This window comes from Scylla paramamosain, chromosome 30 (genome assembly GCF_035594125.1).
Source record: "Scylla paramamosain isolate STU-SP2022 chromosome 30, ASM3559412v1, whole genome shotgun sequence".
Lineage (NCBI taxonomy): Eukaryota > Metazoa > Arthropoda > Malacostraca > Decapoda > Portunidae > Scylla > Scylla paramamosain.
Window position 1 is genome coordinate 10,149,558 of NC_087180.1, and position 12,057 is coordinate 10,161,614.

Consider the following 12,057-nt stretch of genomic DNA (forward strand, 5'->3'; position numbering starts at 1 on the left):
TCACTTTCTTCTCTTTCTTTTCCTCTACCGCTGCAGGAGTGTTACACAAAACCTCCTTCAAAATTTGGTTCTGTACTCTCGCAACATTACAATGAAGGAATATAAAAAAGGCGCAGGAAGAGCTTAAGTGTGCAATAAAGTGGAAGAAAGAAGGAAGAAGAAAAGGAGCAAGACGAGAAAGAATTCACTAGTAAAAGAGGAAGACCAGCTGATGAACTACGTGCTCTTACAAATAGCATACTTTTTTGTTACACGATCTCAAAATTTTCTAAGGTTTTTATTTACTCAAGTTCGTCGAGACGAGAGAAATGCACGAGGCGATATGCTGGGAGTGACTCGCTAAGAATGGCAGGGTGGGAATGACATGGCAGGACTTAAATGTTGAGAGTGACACGCTGCAAAATGACGCGTCCTTCACGAGTGACACACTGGAGATCATTTGCGACTTGATACGAAAGCATTACGTCACAGAGAGAGAGAGAGAGAGAGAGAGAGAGAGAGAGAGAGAGAGAGAGAGAGAGAGAGAGAGAGAGAGAGAGAGAGAGAGAGTAATACTATTAGCTGGTGGTGATGGGAGAGAAAGAGAGGCACCACAAGCTGGCACACTTCTGAGCAGAACATTAGTATATCACTACATTAGTCTCCCCTTCAACAGGACACAATTCTCCATGCTCGCTATGTGTTTCGGTAATTATTCTAAGTACATCATTCCCTCAGGACACTCTCAGAGCTACTTATACATTACCGCGCCCTTACAACGATTATAATGTTAATACTATACATGAACATATTATGTTTGATTCATGTATCTATTTCTCATTGTGTTCAAAGCGAGGCGAGGACATTCCTACGTTGTTTAAAACTGCGGTTCTTTATGATCATAACCTGATGAAACGAGCTCTTTTCGACATATTTTAATTCATAGTCCAAATTGTGCATGTTATAATCTACTCAGTTTAGGTGACTGTACTCTTAACAACATTACGCTTTGTTCGGCTGGTTACTTAAACAGACCACCTTTCGTACTCTAGAATGTGGTTGGTTCATGATGGTGATGAGGCTGATGGTGAGTGGAAGAGGTGGTATCGGATGGTGGTGGTGGTGATGGAGGGTGGAGCAGCGGTGTGTAGTTGTAATGAACAGTATGAAACTGTATGGGAAGCCTAACAGCAATAATTGCGCAATTCTTGGCGGCACTGCATTGTGGGTCCTTGGCAGAATAGGAAGGCTGAGGCAGGGAGGCGCCGCCACCATCACCACCACTCACAAGTTTCCTATCCTTATCCCTTAAAACCTATTATATAGTCTCACAAAATGTAAAGTAGACATGGTATAATAGTACTATATTATGATGGCCTGGTAACTCCATGGCTCCCTGACCCAGCGGCGTCACCACCTCGCCGGGCACACACACAGGCGCGCCTAGATCTTTCACTAAGCCACCTATACAAGTCCATATACACCCATTACCTGCTCACTCTACCTGGTGGGCGTTCAGGAGGTGACTCAGGGCAGGGCTTCCACTTCATCTTGACTAAAAATAATAAGTGCCGAAGGATACAGACTCACACACGTGCACCTCACCATACGCGGCGGAACTGCCTGAAGTGAATCACAGCGGTTCTGTTCTCTGTTTCGAAGCTGTTCGGTACTTGAGCGATTCGTAAAGGTTTACACAACACATGAAGATTTCAATAAGTCGAAAGTCTCATACCTACGTGGAAAGACAGATGTCCACACTAGATTTCTGCAACATTGCTCAAGCGATGAAAAAAAGTCTATGATAAGTCGTGATCCATTATTTCTAATTACAACAATTATGAATGCTGTTGTTGTGTATTTGTGGAATAATTTACAGCTCAATAACCACCCCCCCCACCCAACACACAAACACACACACACACACACACGCACACACACGAGAGATTAACAAAGATAGACAGAAGCGATGAGCGAAAAAGAGACGGGAATACTCTCACCAAGAGCTCAGTCTTCGCTTTTACAGAAAATTCTTCAAAGGGAAGCGATTGAAAATGGCACTCAGGTAATGACTTGGCATAGAAAATACAAAATTGATGCAGAGAATGTTGGCTCAGCTTCTATACAGGTAATTACTCCTGGTCTTTGCTCACTTGGCAGGTAGATAGAGTGCCCGTGGAGAGACAAGCAGGTAGGTGCGTGGATGAGAAATGTGTAAACTCATAGATTAAAAGAGAAAAAGTGGTGCAGAGAGGGGAGAATGCAGGTAAATATAGATGAAAGGGGGGAATATATAAACAGAGAGAGAGAGAGAGAGAGAGAGAGAGAGAGAGAGAGAGAGAGAGAGAGAGAGAGAGAGAGAGAGAGAGATGCAGATGAACTGATAGATGGATTGATATAGATAAATAAACTAAAAGCTCATGCATATATGTATACATAGGGACAAAATATAAGCAGGAACAAACTGAAACTAGATGTACAGAGAAATTAATATAAGTAGGTAGAAATGGATAAAATGAAAACAAGAGAGAGAGAGATAAACGTGGAGGGAAAGACTGACTAGACGCTAATAACCAGAACAAAGTTACACACACACACACACACACACACACACACACACACACACACACACACACACAGGGCCGTCCAACAAAATGTCAAAACAGAATACGACACGCATACATACAAAGATTTAATTCATGTATACGCACTAGGAATAAAATACGAATAATTATAAATTTCGAATCCCTTTCCGCTCGTCAACCTAACTATTCTTTAAAGTCAACCATTTTCCCTCCTGTTAGCATTTTTCACTCGCTTTCGCTGTCCTTTCCTTCAATTCATTATACATTTTAACGTCACTGGCAGCGATGGCGGGAAGGCTCAAGAGAGTTTCACGGAACAGCCTCAGGAGTAAGCAGAGAAGGAAATTATAGATAAGAAACACAAAGACTGATGAAGAGCGTCGCGGCTTTGTAAAATATATAATGTACATGAGTTGCTGTTAATTCCACAGTTCATGTCATCCGTGTATCGCGCATCGCGGTGTGACGTTTATCTTCCAGTTTCTGTGCTTACTTCTCAATTGTGTCCTTATGTGGAAGATGTGCGTAGGTTGGTAGGTGGTGATCCCCATACTACGTTCCCTGCAATGCAAGAACAATTGATCAGTTATTACTATCAGCATACTGGAAGGCAGGGTGTTAGCATTACTAAAGGAAGGAAAACGAAAAAAAAAAAAATCTCAATCAATTAATCTGGAATAACTCAATCTCAACCCTTTCAAAGCGATACGAAAAAAAAAAAAAAAAAAAAAAGAAAATGACCAGCACCAGATGTAATGCATGAAATCTTTGTAAGCATCTTTAAGAAAGAATGGGATTAAAAAGAAAAGATTTTGCAATTTCCACCCAGTTTAAAGATTGGAGGTGGCTGTAGAATTAAGATGTCTCAGATTGATTAGTAATCCAGGAAAGATGTACCAAATAGCAATTGGAGGTATAAATAAATGAATAACTAAATAATAAAAAAAAGAATAAGAAAGTTATTCCTTAAACTTTAGCTCGGTCTCAATTTTCATCAAACTGGAAAATAAAAAGAAACTGTTATAAATATCTCAACATCGAAGAAATAAAAAGAGGACAAGAAACAAAAATTACAAACGTAAAACAATAATCCACATCTTCCTAAACTACCCATCCAGGTACTGCACTAATGGAGACTGTTTGCTGACATCTCTAGACGGGCAGAAATAAAAACAGGAAAACATCAACTGACAAATATGTAATCCAGCATGACTAACACTCCTTTAACTGCACATGAGTGACGATCGCTATGATACTTAATATTAACGAAGGCTGCTTGTAAATATACCCAGACGGAATAAAAAAAAGAAAAAAAAGGAAACATCACTTTATTGTACTGAACACTAACGAGGACTCATTACCAAGACCTTATCACTATAATAGGAAAAAGGAGGAAAAACAAAGAATTCACAAACTAGAGAATCACAATATATTTACACTTAAGAAGAAATGAATCATACGTAAATTCAAAAGGAGTAAAAAATACACGACGAGAAATATATATAACACACTTTTAAACAAATGAATCCCTAGAGAATATAAAACACAAGTAACACACACACACACACACACACACACACACACACACACACACACACACAGGAATGGCGCGTAAAACTACAAAATTCGAGAAATAAATAAAGAAAAAAAAAGAATAACTAACACTGGCAAAATAACTCCTAAAACTACAAAAACCGAGAAGCAAACAAGAAAAATCAACACAATACCAAAAAAAAAAAAAAAAAAACAACTTAAAAGTACAAAAAAAAAAAGAAAAAAAAGACACCCCTAAAAAATTCGCTCCGGAAAACCACAAAAAAAAAAAAAAAAATAATAATAATAAAAAAAAAAAATAGACATTAAAAATTCCCCCCCCCAAAAAAAAAAATCACACAAAAAGTCATTCATCAAACTAGAAATAACGAAAATACAAAAATAAACAAACAAACAAATAAATAAAAAAAAAAAAAAAATTAGCACCAAAAAAAGAAAAAAAAATCACTTCTAAAACTACAAAAAAAAAAAAAAAAAAAAAAAAAAATATATGAGACCCCCGAGAAACTTGGTGCAAATAAAACAAGTCTGGAAAGTCGAGGCAAAGCGATGCAAGATGTAAAGCAAACTTCCAACTGGTGAATCTCTGAGGCATTTCATCTCGACCAACGTGTGTAATCTGATCGACAGGTAAGGTCACAAGAGGAGATTTTCGAGGAATTCCCAAAGCAGGTTAAATTTTTGATACGTGACTGTGAGATTTACTCGTTCACAGTAACCTGCTTAGGATAGGACGAGAGGCTATTATTATCATTCAGGCACAGGTTAATATTGACTGATGCGGGGAGAAAGTGGCGTTTATTTACGGTGAGTGTGTGTGTGTGTGTGTGTGTGTGTGTGTGTGTGTGTGTGTGTGTGTGTGTGTGTGTGTGTGTGTGTGTGTGTGTGTGTATTTGCTTTGTTTGTATAGGTTTGAGTCTCTCTCTCTCTCTCTCTCTCTCTCTCTCTCTCTCTCTCTCTCTCTCTCTCTCTCTCTCTCTCTCTCTCTCTCTCTCTCTCATTACAAAAAGTACGTAAAACAACTGTTTGCAGCTAAGAAAATCAGAAAGCATCCTCTCCTCCCCTTCTCTCCCTCCCAACACGCACACAATTTGAAGAAACAAAGCTCCTTCAGAATGAACGGAAGATCTTCTGCTTCGTATCGGAAAGCAATTATCAAGTATTGCCTCACAACCCGCGGCACAAAGAAGATTCAGTCCGTGTGTGAGTGAGAAGAAAAGCTGCACCAAACGTCTGATTATTACAGCCGAAAGCGGTTCATTCCTGCGCCGCGGATACAAATTGCCAAACTGCGTCGAAGATACTACTGTGTGAATAAGTGTGTGTGTGTGTGTGTGTGTGTGTGTGTGTGTGTGTGTGTGTGTGTTTAGTTGTGTCAAATGTGTTACGTAGTGTAAGATAAATTTTTTAACCATATACTAGTTTTTTTAATTATGTTGTGTGTTGTGCTGTGCTCAATAAAATATCTGTCTGCGTGTGTGTGTGTGTGTGTGTGTGTGTGTGTGTGTGTGTGTGTGTGTGTGTGTGTGTGTGTGTGTGTGTGTGTGTGTGTGTGTGTGTGTGTGTGTGTGTTGTGTGTTACGTTCGTCTAGCGGTGCATAAGTCAAAACACTCCGTAAATTCCAAATGGCTTGCGTTGACTTACGTGCCTTGCTCTAATCTTTTACCGTGACGAATCCTGACGTACACGTTTTCTTGCTAAAACCTCTCTTTTATTTCCTTACTTTGTTTCATCTTAATAAAACCAAACTTTCTGAACTCTTGCTTCTCTTAAGTATAACCCCAACACCTTACTTTTAAAATTTTTGAAGCCTACTTTCCTTTTTTGTGTTTCCGCCAAATAAGGCAAACGTATTAATTTTCTTCATTCTTTCTATGAAACGCCCAGCAAAATTTTCTCATCCAGTTTTTACTAATAAATGAAAGCTCCCTATTTTCTCATTTTCCTTAATAAAAATCGGATTATACAGTTTTTCTCTTTTCTTCTTTTCCCTAATACGAACAAATTTCCTATTTTCAAACTCCTTCTTACTCAAACTTCCCTCATTCTCATTTCCCCATCCTGTTTTCCCTAAGCAAGACCAAACTTCGTATTCCTTCAATCTAATCCTGATTCTGTTCCCGATCCAAACTTGCCTTAGTCAGACCCTAACTTGCTTCTCTACTCACCTTCCTCCCAAGCAGACCCTCTCTCCCTATTCTATTAACACAACCCTCAATCCTTCCTTCTTTATCTCTCAAACAAACTCTCCTCCTCCCTGAGAACCAAACTCCCTATTTCTTAAACCCAGCATTAACTTCCTATGCAGACTCAACCAATCTTTTTTTTTTTTTTATATACTTGCGAATCTTTCTTTGGGAGAGACAATTAGTAGATATCTTTTCCTGAAATTGCTTTTTTTTTTCTCTTGGAATGCCTTCCTTGTGCACTAAAAAGAAAAAAAAAAAAAATCCTATTTCTTAAATCCATCATCATATGCATTACAACCAAACAATTTCTTAAAACAAAACTTTGAAATGCATAAGAAACACACTTCCTTAAATCTAATCCAAACTTGATGCTCAGCTCACAAATTAATACCATCACCCACTTTACAACAACCAAACTCTCTATTAAATATAGCCTTGAACTCCCTTTATCCGCCCACGCTGATCACAGTTCCACTTTCCACCACCGAGACAGAGAAGCCTCGGAACAAAGGAGTCACGAGCACCGCACTCCTGCATTATGTTCCGCTGGGAAGCGTGGAGAACACCAGACATGCTGTGTTCTGCTTGGCGGGACAACCCAAACAAGGCCCCTCCAACACCTAGAGCGTAGAACACGCCTCGTTGGGCCGAACAAACAGCACAAAACATGATAACTAACCTTGGCGGCACGGCCCTCTCTGTCTGTGTCTCTTCTCTCGTTCTTTGTGTGTGTGTGTGTGTGTGGTGTGTGTGTGTGTTTCTCTGTATGGCTCTCTTTTCTCGTTCTCTGTGTGTGTGTGTGTGTGTGTGTGTGTGTGTGTGTGTGTCTCTCTCTCTCTCTCTCTCTCTCCTACACACACACACACACACATACACCAAACCAAAATTTATCTCTCCGTTGATTACGTCATAAGTCACGTGCGATCTAACATTATAATATGAGAACAATAACTTCTTAAGAGACTGCGGCGGCTTCCTTACGTAGTCTCCCGTGGCCGCGTTGCTCTTGCGTTCCCCGGGCTGTGCTGGGGCGCTTAGTTTCCTGGGCAACCGTGCTAAACGCGAAGCTACTTGTGTTCACTGGGCGACACAATACTGTTACGCTTGAAGGTTAAAGTTCACTCCTCGAAACACGAACATATATCATCTGATTCTTTGGCATTATCTTACTGTGCTTGCGTGCCTGTGTGTGTGTGTGTGTGTGTGTGTGTGTGTGTGTGTGTGTGTGTGTGTGTGTGTGTGTCAGTGTGTCTGTATGTGGGGGGATGTACCAGGAAATTCTCTCTCTCTCTCTCTCTCTCTCTCTCTCTCTCTCTCTCTCTCTCTCTCTCTCTCTCTCTCTCTCTCTCTCTCTCTCTCTCTCTCTTACAGTACGAGTATAACAAAGTCGTTTTCTTTTCTTTCAACCCTTGTTTTTTTCCTCGTCCTTTTGCAGGTGTCCCGTCTACCCTTCCTTGGCATTCCGCGCCTCTCCTGCTCCTCATTCCGCGCCAGGTAACGAGGGCCAGGTAGGAGGCGCCGCAGCATACCTGAGTCACGTGTCACAAACTGAGTGGACGGAGTGACGAGCAATTTCTGAGAAGGTGAAAAAAAAGAGGTAAATTGTGGTGGTCTGTGTGCATATGTATCTCTCTCTCTCTCTCTCTCTCTCTCTCTCTCTCTCTCTCTCTCTCTCTCTCTCTCTCTCTCTCTCTCTGCCAGTCCAAGGGGAACAAAGACACACGCAGGACAGGCTGTCACTAAAATGCTGTGTCTCTTTGGCTAATTAAAACAGCTTTTCCTACTGCCTCGCTCTGCCCATGTATCGATCAATGCTTTCTCTCTCTCTCTCTCTCTCTCTCTCTCTCTCTCTCTCTCTCTCTCTCTCTCTCTCTCTCTCTCCACACATAAGGGCTTTTTATCCTGATCTATTTTTAGCTGATCAGCGTCCCTTGTCTTCCCTGTTGCTCCTTCCGCCAATTCTTCACTTGTATGTCATCCTCCTCTGTTTTCCTACACCTGCGATGTCACTGGCTCTGTGATCTTTTCTTTGGGTTAATGAGCTTCAGGTGCTAATTAGAGGCACCTGGTGTTGTCTAGAGAGCAAACATCATTTGAGAATGTTTTTACGGCGTATTTTATATCCTATATACAAGAGAAACCTATGATTTTTCACTGGGTAATTATTATCTCTCTCTCTCTCTCTCTCTCTCTCTCTCTCTCTCTCTCTCTCTCTCTCTCTCTCTCTCTCTCTCTTCTTTTCTTCATTTTTCTTTTACGTATAATATTTTTCACCCCGTTTTCTTTTACATACAAGATCATGCACCTGTATACACTGCCCTACACACACACACGCACGCACACACACACACACACACACACACACACACACACACACACACACACACACACACACACAGACACACATAAACACACATTTACACAGTCAGTAGGTGGAAATTAATTAGCGTGGAGGATTGCTTTGTCATCGAAGTGCACCTGTCTTGTTGTTCCTGCGTTTACCTGTACGCACGCTCAGGTGCCTCATCTATTTGCAAGTCAACCTGTATGTTAGCCGCTATTCCCTCCCCGCTACGTGTGGTATTGTAATGTGTCTTCAGTATCTATGTGTTATATCAGTTGTTATTGTGTTTAGATATATTTATTTGCCTATTTCTCAATTTTTCTTTTAATACGCGTGATTTTTTTTATTATTTCTCTCATTTTTTTGGTGTGAGATTCTGTGTTTTTCTCTTTTCTTTCATCGATGCGGACTTTTCTTTCCTTTTTTGCGTTTGAGTGTATGTTTCATTCACTGTCGGACTCTCTCTCTCTCTCTCTCTCTCTCTCTCTCTCTCTCTGCTCCTTTTATTCTCTCTCTTTGAATTGTTTCCTCCGAGTGGTCTTCCTCCTACAGCTCCTTTCTTCCCTTCACCACCACCACCTCCTCCTCTTCCTCCTCCGCGTATTCCCTTGCCTCCACTATCACCACCACCGCCTTCACCACCACCTCCTTCCCCACAGCCTCCTCCTCCACCACCTAATCTTCCCCAACCGCTCCTCCTGCACCAACACCGCCAATAGCCTCTCCTACATCCCCCCCTCCTCCTCCTCCTCCTCCTCCTCCTCCTCCTCCTCCTCCTCCTCCTCCTCGAGCTCCTCCTTCATCGCAGCCTCCCCACAAGCCCCTATTCTCTATGACTCCCTTCTCCCCTTCCTCCACCTCTGCTACCACTACCTCCTCCTCCTCCTCCTCCTCCTCCTCCTCCTCCTCCTCCTCCTCCCTTGCTGGCTTGATATGCATGGCGCCGCAGACCTTCTATACGACAGGAAGCCGCGGCAGTTTATTGAGAACAGCACAGGCGGCTGAGAGAGAGAGAGAGAGAGAGAGAGAGAGAGAGAGAGAGAGAGAGAGAGAGAGAGAGAGAGAGAGAGAGAGAGAGAGAGAGAGAGAGGATAGAAAAAGTGAGAAGCATTGTGGTGAAACTGTGGCAGAGATAATGTGTTACAGAAGCGGAGGTGGTGGTTGGTTAAGTCTGTGTGTGTGTGTGTGTGTGTGTGTGTGTGTGTGTGTGTGTGTGTGTGTGTGTGTGTGTGTGTGTGTGTGTGTGTGTGTGTGTGTGTGTGTGTGTGTGTGTGTGTGTGTGTGTGTGTGTGTGTGTCTTAGCAGCAAGGGAAAAATAAACAGGTGCATCTAGGGATTGCGTGACGTTAAGGGAAACGTGTGTGGGAAGTTTGTGCTGAGATACCATTGATTAGTGAGGATAATGAAGCAGCGGCAAAGGAGACTCGATAAAAGACTCGCCTCGCAAAGGGACGGGGATGATTGGCGACACCAGTAACAACAGGAAGGTGACGCTTGAATAGCACGGCCGAGACAGAGCTGGTTGTAAATGCCCTGGGAATTATTCTTTTTTACCTTCCTTGCTGTTCACGATTCAGATATGGTAAAGGTAATTATATAAACTCTCCTGTTACTCGCTACATCAGTCTACTACTACTACTACTACTACTACTACTACTACTACTACTACTACTATACTACTACTACCACCACTTTTAAGACCTTCTCCGCCTTCACTATTATTCTCTCAGTTATTCTATTCTGTGTCCACCTCTCCTTGCTCCTTTCTTTTCATGTAGTCCTCCTCCTCCTCCTCCTCTTCGTCCTCCTCCTCCTCCTCCTCCTCCTCCTCCTCCTCCTCCTTCTCGTCGTTGTCCTCTTCCTTCTCCTCCTCTGCCTCCTCTTCTTCCTTTCACTGACTCGGTTTCTTACGTCTCTTTCCTCCTCCACTTCACATCCACAACTACGTACTTCCTCTCCTCCTCCTCCTCCTCCTCCTCCTCCTCCTCCGCCTTCTCTTTCTTCTTCTTCTTTCTCTTCCTTTTTCCTCCTCGAACTCCACGTCCAGAACCTCGTCCTCTTTCTTCTCAACAATCTCCTTCTCCTCCTCCTTCTCCTTCTGCTGCTCCTGCTCCTCTTGCTTTAGCTTCTGCTCCGCCATCACTCACTCATACAATAGACGTCCTACTTTCACTTGGGAAAGTCTGGAAGCTCGGCGGGAGAGGCAAGCGGAAGGAGGAGGAGGAGGAGGAGGAGAAGGAGGAGGAGGAGGAGGAGGAGGAGGAGGCAGGTTGGCGTTCTCTCATTATGGAGAGTGGGAGATGGCGGGTTCCTCACATACAGGTAACGCGCTGCTGAAGACCTTTAGAATCACCAAAGTTCACGTTGATGTGCCTTTGCGTCGCCACTCCCCGCGCACCCCTGGGAGTGGGAGGCCCCCGGAGCGGCTCTTAATTACAGGTGACCGTGTCCTGGCGTGAGCAGAGTGAAGGTAGGCGGGGCGCGGGTCACTCTGCCGGCGCTTGATGTACAGGCCGTGAGACATGAAGGTGAAGGGTTAAGGGGGAGGGAGGGGAAGGTTGAATGGAGAGGAAGATGAGGAAAGGAATGGTGAACTGGGGGGAGGGAGAAAAGAGGAAGGGTGAATGGAGGGAGGGAGAGGAGAGAGGGGTTGAGAGGAAGAGGGCTGAGGGAAGGGAGGGTGGGGGAAAGTGAGTAGTGACAGTGGTGAGAGAGAGAGAGAGAGAGAGAGAGAGAGAGAGAGAGAGAGAGAGAGAGAGAGAGAGAGAGAGAGAGAGAGAGAGAGAGAGAGAGAGAGAGAGAGAGAGAGAGAGAGAGAGAGAGAGAGAGAGAGAGAGAGAGAGAAATTAACCCACGCCTACCCAAAAGAAATAGACATACAAACAAACAAAGAAGGAAGCAAAGACCGTAAAAACAACAACAACACCGCAAACAAGACACAAAAGCATGAGGAATAATAACAAAATAACCACACAAAGAAAAAAAAAAAGATAAAACAAGAAGAAAAACTTCATAACCACCATTCATAAAACAAGTTACGGCTTTCCTTCACTACGAGGACAGAAAAAAAAAAGAAAAAAAAACATTCAAAACTTTTACAGCGCAGGAAGATAGAGAGGAAAAGAAACAGGAAAAAAATGTTTACATGTATAATAGAAAATGTTCACAGGTGCTCCACTTAGGTTACCTCGGCACAGACAGGCAGAGAAAACAGAGGAAAGGCGGAGCAGCGAAATATGACTTGGAGCGGAACGAATGAAAGAGTGCATGCGGAACACTGCATGCATGTCAACAGAAATAGCTGCTGCTGCTGCTGCGACCTGCGAATTCTTTTGTTTTCATTTGAACTAGAAAAGCAAGCAAATACATGACAGAATAAAATAAAAGGTAACGACACAAGGAACA

The 12,057-nt window shown here is 42.8% G+C and overlaps 1 long non-coding RNA gene across 1 annotated transcript in view; it reads right to left on the reverse strand.

Moving 5' to 3' along the window:
• Positions 1-1,340: 1,340 nt before the first annotated feature.
• Positions 1,341-12,057, reverse strand: part of LOC135116247 (uncharacterized) — a 150,513-nt gene continuing 139,796 nt past the window's right edge. The window contains exon 3 of the long non-coding RNA XR_010276221.1: positions 1,341-3,125. This is a non-coding gene — a long non-coding RNA (uncharacterized LOC135116247). The remainder of the gene's footprint in view (positions 3,126-12,057) is intronic.